The following is a 16,722-nucleotide window of genomic DNA, read 5'->3' as shown; positions in this document are numbered from 1 at the left end:
TCACACTATTAATATAATTTTCAACAATGACAGACATGAAAAATATAAATAATTTATTGGAAAATATAGATCTTATTTATCATTTCTGATTTGGCACATTCTGGATTTTTCCTCTTTAGCCAAGTAATGTCTATTGTAGTATTTGTGGTATTTGTTAAAGATCATAATTAGTACAAATTTTAAGATATCATTTGGAATATTTTTGGCAAACTGTCAAGTCACCAGTCCACGTGAGCAATGTGGAAAGTCTTTGGAATATTACAGTTCACAATTTGGGAAAGCAAATGGTACTCTGCTTTAAAACTTTATTATTGAAAGTGCTGTTTGCGAATCAGCACATCAGCATCACCTGGAGGCTTATTAGAAATGCAGAACCTTCGGCCTCACGTCAGTTCTACTAAATCAGAATTTGCATTGTAACAGGATCTTCAAATGATTCATGTGTACCTTAAAGTTTGAGCTGTACACTGTGACAGAACACACTGATCTTCAGGGGAATTTACATATGGTTCAGCCCATTCTGATTCCGGTTGGTTTAAGGATGTAATTTCGAGTGGGAGGCAGGTGTAGAAACAGACAAGGGGAGTTTGCTAATGATGGACTGAGCATGGAATCCTAAATACTTGGTAAATTGAGATTTCAATCTCTTTTTCACTTTCAATTCGTTTTGGTATGCCCAATTAATATCCTAATATGATTAGTATCAGTCTTGAGGAATTTACTCCACATATTTCTGGCCTGCGATTAAACTTTATGTGCACTTGGCTGAATGCGAAAGAATTAGATTAGCAGAGGCCAAGAAAAGAGAAGCTTTAAGGAATGATTTATATTCTGATGATGCTTGCCTATGGAGAGCTTAGCATAGGGAGGCAAAAATGAGTTTGGCAAACTGATCGAAGTTACACGAGGTAATTAACTCCACTCATCACATGTTACTTCTTCTCATCCGTTTTCTTTGATTTCCATGCAAAGGTTTTCAAAGGCCTCTTTATGTTAAAAGCTTAGAAAAAGTATTCTGGAGTGTAACCACTATTTACTGTCAAGATACGTCTGAAATTTAAAAGTAACCTCAAATACACATTTCCAGGTACATTGACAATAACAAGAAGTAAACTTCCAAACACAAGGTGGGAAAATTGCATCTGCAAGGTGGATGAACATAGCAGCAATGTTAATTTCATTTTATCTGTATATTGCACAAGAACTCTAATTCCTACATAGTAATACATTTAAAAGAAACAAAATTCTTTCATTATGGGATCCTTTTCGTTCTTTCATGGGGCCCCAAATTTCTTTCTCTGTTGGGACAAGAATAAACTATTTTAATACTTAATTTAGTTAACTTGGACAGCACGCAAGTTAAACTGGACAAAACCTACAAACCAAGAGCATTTTGATATTGCTGTTTTGCTGTAAAGATTTATTTTATTCCAAAAAGATAAACACGTTTCTAAATAAAGTGTGATAACTGAAAGATTTCAGAGTTTATACAATTATGTGAGTGACTGTGACAGCCTTATATATTAAACATCTTAATTAGCCATAAGAGTTTCATATTGAGGCAGTATTTATTTGTAATAATATGAAAAACAGTAGATTTTTAAAATTACACTTATAATAAATAACTTAAGTGCAGCTACCTAATATCCTGCATATTTAAAATTTAGTAAACAGTGTGAATTGATAACTCCATTCCAGGACTGAGGACTAGCAGTGCCTGTCAGTTTAGTTCCACTCCAATATCCTCAATGGCAGGACCAGAACAGCACAGAAAGGTGCTATGATTTTCCCCAGTCTTTCTTTTTATGCCTGATGATACACTCCCAGGTTCCCAGTTTGTGGACAACTGAGCTCTCACCACCTCTATTTTATTTGCTCCTTTTCCTCACTTATGTACTGGTGTCAAATAAACCATAGTGCTCCAGTGTGCATGTTGGTGCATTCCTTTCACATTTTCTTGGAGATACACTCTAACAGTTGTTAAAATGATTCTAGGAAGACTTAGATCATATTTCATTAAATGTAAAGCACAGCAAATCCATAATTTGGCAAATTTGGGTAATTTGATAATACATGGGATATGAAAGAAAACAAATCAATCAGTGTAAATGATTTAATTGTATTATACTAATATAAAAACCTGATTTGTTGGGCCGGGCATGGTGACCCAGCGTTTTGGGAGGCCAAGGCGGGCAAATCACCTAGGGTCAGGAGTTTGAGACCAGCCCTGACCAACATGGTGAAACCCCATTTCTACTAAAAATACAAAAATTAGCTGGGCATGATAGTGGGTGCCTGTAATCCCAGCTACTCGGGAGGCTGAGGCAGGAGAATCGCTTGAACCTGGCAGGTGGAGATTTCAGTGAGCCGAGGTGGCACCACTGCACTCCAGCCTGGGCAACAGAGTGAGACTCCGTCTCAAAAAAAATACATGTATACATACATACATACATATATATATATATACACACACACACACACACACATACACACACACACACACATATATATACATATATATATATATATATATATATATATCATGATTTGTTGAATTTCTTTTAGATATTTTAAGACCAGTAAGTTAGAAGTGAATACTGGAAGTCTCAGGTACTGGTGTTTGATCTACATATATGTAGAATTGAAAAATCTACTCTTTCTGCTGAAAAACTCTAGATCAAGGAATGCTTCAAATATCAGAATTGAATGGGTCATGTTCATCAAATTTATATGACTTGGGATTTTTTAATATGACAATTGCCTGCTCTTCACTTTTATTCTCTAACTCATAATTTTAATTTTAATCTTCTAAGTCATCAACATGTAAAATGCCAAAAGATAAAATATATATTCAAAGTCACTTTTTCAAGGCTTTTGCAATAAACCTTGGAAATTACCTGCTGTATTTCTCTTTTTATTCTGCTCTATTAAAACTAAATTCATTCTTTATCTTATAATGGCCATTCATCTCCTCTGACAGGTTTTACAAAACAAACTGAGACTTCTGTTCTTTCAGTTTTCTACTGCTCTGTACATGAGGGGATCCTTCCAGTCATTAATGTTTCTAAAATACTGTAGTATGTATATGTATTTGTGTGATTGTCATTTACATATCTTATTTTTTGCTTAAAATCAGACTTTTTAGAGTAATGATGTCCAATAGAAACTTCTGTGATCATGATAATAAAAGTGTCCTATATCTGTGCAGTCCAATATGGTAACCACTAGCCATATGTGGCTATTATGCAATTAAAAAGTAGCTAGTGCAACTGACCAACATAATTGCTAATTTCATTGAATTTTAAGTAATGTACATGTGAATCATCATGATATTGGAAGCTGACATTTGTCCAATGAACTAACTGTTCACCCTTTTCATAAGAGTTGATCCAGATGCTAATTATTCATTTTAAGTGATCCTCTACCTGCCAATTTACCTTTATTAAAATGTATGTGGATAAGGAGAAAGAGAATTCATGTTGGCAAAATAGATAAAAGGTAAATAGCAATAATTCACATATTAAAAGGTTGCCTTCGAGAACTAGGGATGATCTCCTCTCTTTAGTATTTTCTAGTGATAAAATTAAGAAATATATAATTTCAACTGTGTTCCCTTTTCAATGTGCTGATAAAGCAATAGTTTTATCATAGAAACAGAAATACTACTGTAAGGCTTTGCTTTTTTTTTTCCATAACATCTTTTCTAGAGCTTAATTGTCTTGGAAATATGAATCCCCTCAGGTCAGAAGCAAACCTTTTTCTAAATACCTAAGATTAACAAAGTTAAATGAAATGGAGCAACAGGCTACTTTAAAATTAACAGCACCATTTCTTTAATAAAACAGGGCTTCTTTGGAAACTTCTAAGTAAATCAGACATTTAGTCACAGAGTAGTTCCAGCTAACACCATCGACACCATTTGTTTTGCTCTGACTGCACTGTCCCCTCTAACGAGACTCAGAGGACAGGCTTTTAGAACTGGTCTCTGGATACATAATGGTGGACCCAGGACTCCCAGCACCAGCTTCTGCTTCCGGACTTGCTTCCCTACCTACTCCACCTTATTTCATGCCCCAAATAATGTTATTTTAGTTCATATAGGAGACATTTCATTAGGAAAAATACTGTCAGTGGATCACCATCTAAAACAACTCTGTGGTGATGGCCTTTGTAAAATAAAGAATCCATTTTTTATATCAGTAATCATCGCTAATTGATCTGCCAATTAAGTGTTCCTCTTTCTTAAAGTTGGGTCCACCTGCAGATTTTTGATGACTCCCACATGTTCCTTTTAGTCACTATTATAGTCAGTGAGTCAAAACACATTCCAGAGTTAAGTCATGGCCCAGTAGGAAGGGGCAGCTGGGAGTTTGCTATTCTGAGGAATATGTAATGAAAGGTCTATTCCTGAGGTCGTTCACGTGGTAACTACAAATCAGCACCTTGGAATGCTGGAAAATTTCCAAAATCCCAGGAACTCATTTTGAGCTTGCACATGGTCATATTTAATTTTAAAACATGAGGCCATCAAAGAAAGATAACAACAAATTTAAGTATACCTTTAAAAAATCATTCATTCACTTTACTACCCTGAAATTGGAAAAAACTAAATATAATTTTTAATATTCTGATTGTAGAATGTCAGAAATGTGCACATATTTCTACCAAATATTTTTGATGTGCTATTTTCCTTTGCCCATTCATCTGTTCATTCATCAAACAAATATGTATTGATTGCCTATTTGTGCCAGGTACTACTCCAGGTGCTTGGAGACATCAATGAACAAAAGACAAAGAGAAAAAGAAAAAATCCTGCCCATGGAGCATATTTTCTAACAGGAGATACATATGTTGGATGATAAAATAATGAAGAAGTAAATAATATATCAGAAGACAGCAAGTGCTATAGAAAACACAGGCCAGGATAGAGGGAACGGTGCATGATGGAAATTTGTAATTTTAATTAGGATGGTGAGAATCAGCCACATGAGAAGGTGACATTTAAACAAAGACTTGAATAAGTAAATATTCTCAGTGCTTTGAGAGGCCGAGGAAGGATTGCTTGAGGTCAAGAGTTCAAGACCAGCTTGGGCAGCATAGCAACACTCCATCTCTACAAAAAATAAAAAATTAGCTGGGCTTGCGGCACACACCTGTAGACCCAGCTACCAGGAAGGCTAAGGCAGGAGGATCCCTTGAGCCCTGGAGTTCAAGGTTACAGTTAGCTAAGATCAAGCCACTGCACTCCAGCCTGGGTGACAGAGCAAGACCCTGCCTCAAAAATAAAATATAAAAAAGAAAATATACATAGTTATATTTTGTTAAAGGCAAATGTATCTCCTAAGATTTGAGGCAGAATATTCTCTGGATGATCCTAGGCCCCTTAATTGGAGCAACTATATTGCTGGTTTTTTGCAGTCACTTGAAGATAGAGGAAACATACCACAGTAAAATCCTCATATCTTGCCACTGTCACCAATGGGAAGTGTGTGGAACCACTCCTACCCTGGTTTATCAGTCTGCACCTTGTGGATTTCTGGTATTGTTCTATTCTGTTCTACAGGGAATAGGCCAAGAAAGGAGAGCAGAGGGCAAAAAGTTCAGGTAGAACCACAGGGCTAAGTGAAGGCTTGGAGCCCACACATGAGAGCCAAAACAGGAATTAGTTATTATAAGAAAGGTACAGGCCGGGTGTGATGGCTCACACCTGTAATCCCAAAACTTTGGGAGGCTGAGGTGGGTGGATCATGAGGTCAGGAGTTTGAGACCAGCCTGGCCAACATGGTGAAACCCCGTCTCTACTAAAAATACAAAAATTAGCTGGGCGTAGTGGCATGCCCCTGTCGTCCCAGCTACTCAGGAGGCTGAGCCAGGAGAATGGCTTGAACCCGGGAGGTGGAGGTTGCAGTGAGCTGAGATCGTGCCACTGCACTCCAGCCTGATGACAGAGCAAGGCCCCATCACAAAAAAAAGAAAAAGAAAGAAAGAAAAAGAGAGAGAAAGAGAAAGAGAAAGAAAGGTACATGGGATTTGTGTTACCTAATGGGTTTGAAATTAGAATGTCAGTACAAAGGTGAAACACAAGAATCCCACTTCTTAAACTGAGTCCATGACTCCATGTGTCTATTCAGGTTGGCATGGCTCATGTGACTGTCAGTGTTCCAAAATAAAGACGTTAGAAGTTCACAAGTGCAGAAGGTGCTATGCCAGAGAAGTTTGATGACAGGTATTGGTGATACACTCCAAGCAAGACTGAGTTTAAGAATAAAAAGCCCAGTCACTAAGGATTAGGGCATGGCTAAAAGAAACTCAGCGTTCTGGGGCAGTGATTTTGAAAAACTGGAAAGAAGGAAAGGAAAGAGGAAGGGAGGGAGGGAAGGATGAAGGGAGAGAGAAAAAGATGGAGAGAGACAGGAATGGAGGAACAGAGGCGGGAAGAGAAGTGAGAAAAATAAAGCAGTTTTATGAAGCTTTTGAGAAGGAGCTAGAATTCAGTTACTAATGAATTCTTTTTGGTATCAGAGGCAAACACCGAATGGGAGCAGTAGTCAAATCCATAAATTCAGCAAATATTTACTGAACAGGTACTATGGACCTGCCCCTGTGCTTGGCACTGGGGATACATGTATGTGAAGACACAGCCCCTGCCCCTGAGTAGCTTATAGTTTAAGAAAGGTGGCAGTTTCATAAACAAATGTCAACACCAGGAGATGAGCAGTGCTACAGTAAAAGATATAGGAAGCAACTACTTATGTCCGTGGGCCCACAGATGGTTCACAGAAATGCTAATTTTTTAAAGTGTTTGTGAAGCATGATTGGGAGTTGACCAGGAGGAGAAAGAAGGCATGTGTGAGAAGGAGGGATAGGAGAAAGGGTGGAAATTCTAAGTAGATCCAGCAAAACCATGAAGGGATACGGAAAGTAAGCAATTGGGAAGAAAATAGGGACACTTCCATATGTTTGATGCTTAACAGCTCATTTCAATTAGTGTCTTTATAGCCCCTTGAGCTGGGGCCAGAGTGGGTGCTAGATTCTAAGCTATGAGTGAAACAATTCCAGCTGAGGTTAATTAGACTCAGCTGCCAGGTTAGGAAGACAGGTTTGCATGAAAAGGAAAAACTTGGTTTTTGTACTTTCAGAAATATGCTCGTTGACATATTTTAACAATTTTTGCCAATTAAAGGAGTGAAATATTTGGTGATTTTTCACCATCGTAAAAAAAAACACGACAATATTCTAGAGAAACCCTATATATTTCTAGATATTTCAGACACGGGGAATAGAAAAAAAGCCACTACATAAATTAGCTAATTAGCAATGTTACTTTTTAAAATTCAATTTTCAAAATATTTAAAGTTTTTAATGTATTTTTATTTTCAAGAGTTAAGCCAAATACTTTTATTTAAAATGTCTATTGTCTCTACATTGTTCATTATAGACATTTAATATTAGAAATACTTCACTATATGAAATAAAATTTAATTATAAATTTTTAACTTTTAAACCTAACTTCTTATGTCTTTTTAATGTAGTTTCACATGCCCTTTAAAATATATAATATCCGTAATGCAATATAAAAATAACTTAACTAATAAATGTGAAAACACAGGTAATAACATAAACTCTTCTCTTTGAGAAGTTACATTTACAAAGAGCCACATGTTTCTATTTTTGGCTCTTTTTCTACAGCCATAGATATGGAGATAGGGCTAAAATAATGTTCTATGAATAAATTCTGCATGTCACTGTTATGGTTCTTTATTTACAACTTCTTAACTGATGAAATAGTATATGAGGACTCATAACAGTACACATAGTCCTAGCCAGAGGGTCTCAGGAATTCTTGAAGAGTACCACACACCTTTGTATTGGCTAAGACAAACAGCCAGTCATTCTATTTTTTGAAGACCATCTTTAAAAAAAAATCAGATTTTGCCAAACACAATAGGAAACTCACTCTGTTAATAGTTTGTTTTGTTTAATATTTCAGCACTTAACATTCTAGATAGTTTCTGACTTATTATGAGATATGTAATCATTCTTTATGACATGGTAAGACCGTTGCTTTCCATACACATCAGGGAAGAACTTGATATATCACCTCCAAATCTTTTTATGTCATCACTTCACAATACTTCTGACTCATTGCTTAAATATCTTCACTCTTATCGCTAATAATGACGTATTGCCTTTTGAGATATGGCGTCAGAATATGAAACCAATTGCTTCATAGTTATTGTATGAGGGAAACTATTAAGAAACTTTAATGTCCCTAGATTTTACATAGAATAATTCAGATAAAAAACTTTCAGTGGAAGTTCAGATGATCATACTTTTTAATGAATCGAGAATTCTGGTGAGCTTAAATAACTGCTGCATTGGTAGTTGGAAACTGTTTTTCTTGATGGTTTGCTGTGGATATTTGAATTGCTATCCTTGTACTGCATCAAAAGATAACCTTATCTTTGCTCATTCCTGGTGTTTTTTGCTTATGCCATGCCAAAGAATGATTTATTCTATCTATAATTTTTAAAATAATTATATTTCCCAATGAACACTATATGCAATAATATTCTATATACTACATGTGTTGAACATTAAATCCACTATAGCCCGTCATTTCTATACTCTTGTTATCTGCAATTCCCACTCCTGTAAATTCCCAACTTTTTGTAAGCTAATTAAGCACTAATTAAAATGGAAGTCCAAAAATTTTCCCCACCAAATGGAAGGGGAAATAATTGTTGATTTCATGAAAGAGTGCAATTAGCAGAGTTGAAAGAAAAGAGGAAGGGGAATTATTAAAGAAGTCATTGGGAAAAATTTTACTTTTCAGAGCTGAAAGAATATATAAGTAGGACGCTTCAAATTAAATGGACCACAGTGTTCCAATGAATTAAGTAGCAACACATACAGTGAGATTATATCATAACATTTTTCATTGATCCTTTATAAATCCCAGAAGTGTCCAGATATGGGAAAAGGGCATGTTCCCAAAACAGAAATTAACGTCAAATGTCAAATTGGAGTCAAAGTTTTTACTGGCAACTCAGGATGCTAGAAGGAAGCAGAGCAAAAAGTCTTCCATGAGACTGCATGTATGCAGAATTACACACAAAATATACTGCCAGAAATATTCAGGGAGCCCCAAACTGAGAAATTAACTTAAGGCTGTTGTAGATTCTTTATGCTGCAGAGTATATGACAGAAATAAAGTCAAATCACCTTCACGTCTCTCAAATTGCCACTGTGAAGGACCACAATCGGTAATGGTGGACCATTAACACAAAGTCCAAAATTTACAAACACACAGGAAAATAATTCACTGTGAAAGAGAGTCAATAGAAAATGCAAACACAGAATTAAGCTGCAAATGAATTCAAAAGATATTGAGTTGGATTAAAATATTTTTTAAAAGTATATCATGAAAAATAAAAGATTGAAACAACATATTATAAAAACCAAGAGCCAGTCAGATTTGGGAAAGAAGCGAAGACAATTTCAAAAAAATTTTTTTTAACACAGCAGATGTGTTATACAACTAATTGTATATTGCCGAAGAGAGAATTAATGACCTAGAATATAAATTCAAAGAATTTAATTATAGAGAACCGGGCACAGTGGCTCACGCCTGTAATCCCAGCATTTTGGGAGGCTGAGGCAGGTGGGTCACTTGAGGTCAGGAGTTCAAGACCAGCCTGGCCAACATGGTGAAACCCCATCTCTACTAAAAAATACAAAAATTAGCCGGGCATGGTGGCGCGAGACTGTAGTCCCAGCTACTTGGGATGGTGAGGCAGGAGAATTGCTTGAATCCAGGAGGCAGAGGTTTCAGTGAGCTGAGATTGTGCCACTGTACTCTAGCCTCAGCAACAGAGCAAGACTCTGTCTCAAAAAGAAAAGAAAAGAAAGAGAGAGAGAGAGAAAGAAAGAAAGGAATTATAGAGAATATAAAGCAGAGTAATAAATTTATGCAAATATGAAAGAAAGATTAAAAGGCAGGAAGGACACAATAAACAGTCCAATGTATATTTACTTGAAATCCCAAAGAAAAAGAATGGAAGAAAGGAAATATTCAAAGAGACATGACTAAACACTTTATAGAACTGAAATTTAAAGGACCTAACTCTCAGATGCAGGATGCACAATGAAGGCATATCATGGTAAATAAAAAGGGTCTATACCTCTAGACAAAAGACAGTGAATGTACGTAATACGACAGAATTACAGGAAAAGAGAAACGTAGAATTAAAAGAGAGAAGAGAATTTAAGTTTGAAAATTGACAAACTGATAACCAACTGCTCAATAGTAAAAATAAAACCTGGAAGAGTGTGAAGCTATATTTTTAATATAGTGAGATAAATAATTTTTGACTTCCAATTTTATATCCAACTAAATTTTAATTTAAGAATGAGGACAAAATACATACATGTTAAAACAAACCAAAACAAAGAGGTTTCTATTAATAAACCCTCATTAAAGGAAATTGTTAGAAATATGCTTAAGCAGAAATAAACAATATCCCAGAAAAAGTAATTTGAGATAGAAGAAAAAATATTGGCCAGTGAAATTGCTGAATATGTGGGTAAATCTGAACAAACCAACTGCCTATATAAAATAGTAATAATGTAGGCGGTATGGAGGAAAGCGTTAACTTAGCAGGCTTGGGATGTGCAAATCCTGTATCTCCAAGGAAAAGACTGGTCTTTGAACCAGCTCCTGGGAAACAACCTCCAAGCTCTGGAATATCAGGCCTGATAAGAGTGTCTTTGTGTACCTGGGGCACTTATCCAGGTCAGATTGTTTATGCCAACAATGTGATTTATGATGGTGGCCTTGGACCATGCTGTATCAGTTTGGTCTCTGGGAGAGCAAATGGATAATGAGTAACTAAGGTCAGCCACACAGATGCTCCATATTTGTGTGAACAACCTCCAGCAAAAGTCGTGGACAACAAGGCTAGAATGAGCTTTCCTGGTTGGTAATACTTCATGCATTTTGTCTCACATTGTTGGTGAGAGAATTAAAGTAGGACTGTTTATAGAACTTTCCTGGGAGAGAACAATTAGAAGTTCGTATCTTGTTTCTCTCAGACTCTGCCCTATGCCTTGTTTGTCATTTGCTGATTAATCTGTATGCATTCGCTGTAATAAACTGTAATGGTGAGAATAACGGCTCTTCTGAGTTCTGTGAGGTCTAGTGAATAAGTGACCTAAGGCTGGACACAGGGATTTAAAACAAATTGGAACTAAAATATCAAATAATAATAACATAATTCAGAAAGCAGATGATCAATCAAATCATTCTCAAGTATTCTTCAAGAGCAAAAATTAAAAGATCAGCCTTACACTTCATCAGTTTAAGTATTTACATTAAAGTTTTAAGAGTAAAAAATTAAAAAATACTAATAGAGTGATTAATTTTAAACTACTAGAGAAAAAATAGAATCCCTGAACACTTCAAAAGAAAGAAGGAAAAGAGGCTGGGCATGGTGGCTCACGACTGTAACCTCAGCACTTTGGGAGATCGAGGCAGGCAGATCACCTGAAGTCAGGAGTTCGAGACCAGCCCGGCCAACAAGGCAAAACCCCATCTCTATTAAAAATACAAGTATTTGCTGGGTGTGGTGGCATGCACCTGTAATCCCAGCTATGTAGGAGGCTGAGGCAGGAGAATCTCTTGAACCTGGGAGGCGGAGGTTGCAGTGAGCTGAAATCACAACTTTGCACTCCAGTGTGGGTGACAAAAGTGAAAAAGGAAAGAAAGAAAGAAAGAGAGAGAGAGAGAGAGAGAGAAAGGAAGGAAGGAAGAAAGGAAGGAAGAAAGAAGAAAGAAAGAAAGAAAGAAAGAAAGAAAGAAAGAAAGAAAGAAAAGAAAGAGAGAAAGAAATGAAGGAAGGAAGGAAGAAAGGAAGAAAGCAGGCAGGCAGGCAGGCAGGCAAGCAAGCAAGCAGGAAGGCAGGGAGGGAGAGGAAAGAAGGAAGGAAGGGAGGGAGGGAGGAAAATAAAGGCATAGAATAATTAGAGTATCTAAAACTGCAAAGTTATATAGCTGAAATAATTCTAAATATGTTAGTAGTCTTCATAAATGTAAATGCCTCAACTCTTCAGTGGAAAGACAAGATTGTCAGGTTGGGATTTTAGAAAAAGTTAGGCATATACAACACAAAATAGACACTTGTAAAATATTGAAATATTAACAAAAAGAAAGTCAATATGTCTATTTTATTCTCAGAAAGGAAATAGACTTAAATGGAAAAAAATACCATGTAACAATAAAAATAAAGAATAATCTTTTAAGAAAGTAAAGGAAATCCACTGAGACTGGGAACAAAGTGAAAGTACAATTTTAGGGAGGTAAGCAAGCCCAGAAACTGTTAGTTCCCATATTAATCTGGGATGGTAGGACTTTGATAAATCAAATAGATGAAAGCATGCAATTGATTCAGGATACTAGGTCCTGGGCTCATCTAGGATGGGAAGTTGGATCACTGATGCCTTAGGAAGCTGAATACCACAATGGACTGTACATATAGGAGTGAAAGGCTAAACTAAAAATATGCTTACTTCAATCTTTGGTCTGAAAGGATGGAAAATAATTTTATCTCCCAGGAATTCCTAACTCAAGAATTAGGGACTCTCACCCCAACCTAATTCAAGTTTGAGACCCAAATTCACATATTTGTAAGATCCCAAAAGCTTCAAACCAGTAATTTCATTTATACTTAATTCACTATGCAGATAGAGGAAACAAAATATAAATGCTCTCTGGAAGCACATGCTTTCAACTGGGGTCTCAAAAAAGTCCCATAGTTAAAGTTCCAATGAGCATGAGCTCACAATCGAAAATCACAATAAACATAAGAAACAAGGCTATATAAAAATCAACAAATGTAGGAAGGCAGAATTATGCCCCTATAAACATCAATGATGAATTTGAAAGTGAACTCTGCATACTCTGGGCATTTAGTTTATGAAATATGTGGCAATTCAGGTCAGTTGGAAATGGATAGACTAGTCGGTGAATTAGCACTTAGGCAATAGTCTGTCATTAGAAGAAAATTTCGATCTTGTCTTTCATTATATACACAATTTATTCCAAATGGTTTAAAAGCTAAGTATAAAAATCCCAAACTCAAAACTACAAGAAATTTTAGAAAAAATATAGGAAATATTTATGACTTCAGAACAAGAAAGGAATTTATAAGAAACACTTGAAATGAAAAACAGAAAGAAAATATAAGACTCAATATCATAAAAATATTTAAACTTTGTTCTGTTGCAATAATATATTAGCTAATGTTAAAGTACTAGAAAAACAGAAATACAATATTTACAGTGCGTATAACCAACAACATATTAATATCCAGGATATGTAGGAGGCATCTGCCAAGAAAGAGATAACCAAATTTAAAATTGGGCAAAGTATACAAACAACAAAAAAACTAGAAATGGATAATGATAATATGAAAACATGGGGTACTATATTCACTATTTGAGTGATGGGTTCAACAGAAGCTTAATCTCAGCATTATACAATATACTCATGTAACAAAACTGCACCAGTAACCCCTGGATCTAAAATAATGATATAAAGAAATAAATAATAAGACAAAATTGTTCCTTCCTTAAAAAAAATCAGTAGCACTACTAATAATTGAGGAAATAAAAATTAACATGATAATTAAGCATAACTTTTTCCATCAGAATGGCCAAAAAATTTGTGTAACCATTTGTAGTTGTGGAATGTATAAAGAAAGAAATCCTCTCATATGTTGTTGGTGGTAGTATAAAAATAGTATGATCACATGAGAAGACATTTTAACAGGGTTAATTAAAATTTAAAATGTCAACCAAACAGTTCAACATCAGCATTTATCTCTTTAATCAAAAGAAATACTATTCATGCGTACAATTATCAATGAGAGAGGATATTTATGGCAGTATTGATTTTATTTAAAAAAATGGATACAATTTAAATGCCAATTATATAAGCGAATGATTGAATAAATCATGATTCATCCATTACCTAAATATAAGGTAAAATTGAGAAGAATGAGATAGTAACGTTGGTATGACATAGGAAGTGTCTGAGATGTATTGATATGTTGTTGTGTTTTATTTAACATTTTATAGGAAGAAAGCATTGTTGGTGTATTACTTGTATTATTGTTTAAAATAGAGAAAAACCCCTAAGAAATTGGGCAACTTTTTGATTAAATAAATATATTAAAGTATTTGTAGTACTTGGCACACCTATATGCTTAAGAATTGTTAAGCTGTAAAAATTTAGGTTTAAATTTTGTATTGCAATATAAACTATCATATTAAAATATAGTGATTTGGGCAGTGAAACTAGCCTTTTGTTGGCTATTTAATTCTATATATTTTAGAAATAACCGTTATCTCAATTTCTTTTTAATTTAGTGGAAATTTGCAAGAGACTTGCAAGTTTAAAAATATTAGTGAATAGAGGATTTACGGAAAGGTTAACATAAAATCCTACAACTTCAAAAATCCTGTTTTGGGATTTAGCTCAACGTAGCACATTTCACCATCTGAAGAGCAAAGTCTAGATTCTTCTGCAGATTTGCAAAGGAATGAATTCAATGTTTGTTCATATTACTACTAAGCAATCTGTATTGGGTTCCAGTTACCACCGATTTTGCCTGAATTGTTTGCATTCCATCAGGCTTATAGGATGCAGTTCAGATATCTTAAGTGACGTTGGAAGTTGTTAATGGCATAAAGAAGGCTTTTATTAAGTATTAATTAATGGGCTGAATTCCTATTGAGGCCAGGCCATAGAATAGAATAAGAAATAATAGGAAATAAATTCTGGGGCACAAAAAGGCTAACTGAAAGCCCAGACATCACCACTACACAACATATCCACGTGACAAAACTGCACTTTTACCCCCTAGATCTGTTTTTAAAAACACAAAAAGTAAAGATGATAGGAAAACATTCTCTAAGGAGCATAGTCATCTCAACTCTAAGGGAGGATGTTAACACTAACACCAATTATATGTATGGCATTGGCACTGACAATGCAACCATGCATAAAACATCCTCTATGAATTCCCAACTTTTATGGTCTGGCCCAGAGTTTCTCAAATCATCCTCTTAGTATGATTTTTAAAATGCAGATTTCTTAGTGCAAGCTGCAGTTTAAAACAGAATGAAGCTTGCTTCAAAAATGTGGTTTCTGCCCGTATAGGGCTTACTTTCTGGCTAAGAATGCAGACAATAAGTACATAAACCATAATGAAATAGGCAATTGCAAATTGTGGGACTGAAGGAGAAAAACTGGGTGCATGGATGTTGCTATGGGATTACTAGGGACAAAGGAACCATTTCACTATATTTTTTTAAAAATTCAATTTATTACTAGATTTCAAAGGTATTAGCTCTTGAGCCTGACAAGATGTTTTCTGAGCTGTTTATGTGTTAGTAGGGTGTCAAGTGATTGCAGAGGTAATATCAATTAATTTTTTCTATTGCCAAATTTGTAACTCAACTTCAATAATTCTTGAAGTAAGTTACATGTGACTGGCAGTTCTCTCTGTGAGAGAAATGTCCCAACTGTGTACTTGTGTTTCAGAAGGATTCAGGACGTGTTACCCTAACATATGACACCCCAGCATATTGAATATTTTAAGCTGAAGGAATTTGAGAAACAGCACGTGCAGCAAGTATTTTCTGACCTTCTGTTCTGAAGTAGGTCATGAAAACTCCACATGAGATGTGTCCTCCCCATACCAAAAGAAGAAGAGCATCCTTTGGAGGCTCCAAAGACACAGAGACACAGAGAGGAATCTAGAACAGATTTTGCTGCCCCCCGCCCCCAGTTTACTACACTGAACTCATATCTTTGTGCTATCAGTTCTCTACAATTTTCCATTCTTCTCAAACCAAGCATAAAAGCACTCACGTTCAACCAATTCTTTGAGTCATTTCCTTATAAAGTCTCCTGTGTCACATGAAAGTTATATTAAATCCATTTGTATGCTTTGCTCATGTTAATATATCTTTTGTTACGGGGGTCGCAGGCGTGAACCTGGGATGGATAGAAAGAAAAAAATATTTACTATCTCTTATTTCCTCAAGACAATAGATTTGATGGCTTTTATACCCAACATAACCCAGACTTGAAGAACAAGAATATAGACCAAATAATAATTAATCAGGACCAGAAAAACACTATAACAAAAACCTCAATGCTAGACAGGTGAGCAGTCATTACAATAAGGGAACAGAAGCCCATTGAGAATTGTTCTCCACTTTTAACCCCCCGACTCCACCACTCCAAGGAATCACTGTGAGAAGCACAAGATTCTACAAAATAGAAAATTCTTAGTTGTCTTTTTTAAAAGGTGAGTGTTCTGTACCACTGGTATTAAAGTCACAGATAAAATGACCCCACATTTTCCTCTTTGGCTGCTCTCCCAAATGCAAACTTTCTCCCTATTTCGCAGGCAACCTCTGCGTGTTTCTACGTGATTATTTTGGCATGCTTCACTCGGTGTTATGATTTATTTGTTTGCCTTATTCATAACTACATACCCATATGCACCCTCTGTGGAGTGTATTTCAAAATATTTGTTGAATGATTCAATTAATTGATTAATTTTACCACAACCAAGAAAGATACTGAGAATCATTAAACATAGTTTTAATTTGTGAGTATCGGGTAGTATGCACTTTCATATACAGACTCAA

The 16,722-nt window shown here is 35.5% G+C and overlaps 1 protein-coding gene across 4 annotated transcripts in view; it reads left to right on the top strand.

The window, feature by feature from the left end:
• Window positions 1-16,722, top strand: part of XIRP2 (xin actin binding repeat containing 2) — a 345,116-nt gene that overhangs the window by 225,330 nt on the left and 103,064 nt on the right. The gene's annotated exons all lie outside the window — the stretch shown is intronic.

Source organism: Nomascus leucogenys, chromosome 17 (assembly GCF_006542625.1).
Source record: "Nomascus leucogenys isolate Asia chromosome 17, Asia_NLE_v1, whole genome shotgun sequence".
NCBI classification, from domain to species: domain Eukaryota; kingdom Metazoa; phylum Chordata; class Mammalia; order Primates; family Hylobatidae; genus Nomascus; species Nomascus leucogenys.
This window is presented reverse-complemented; position numbering and strand designations above follow the sequence as displayed.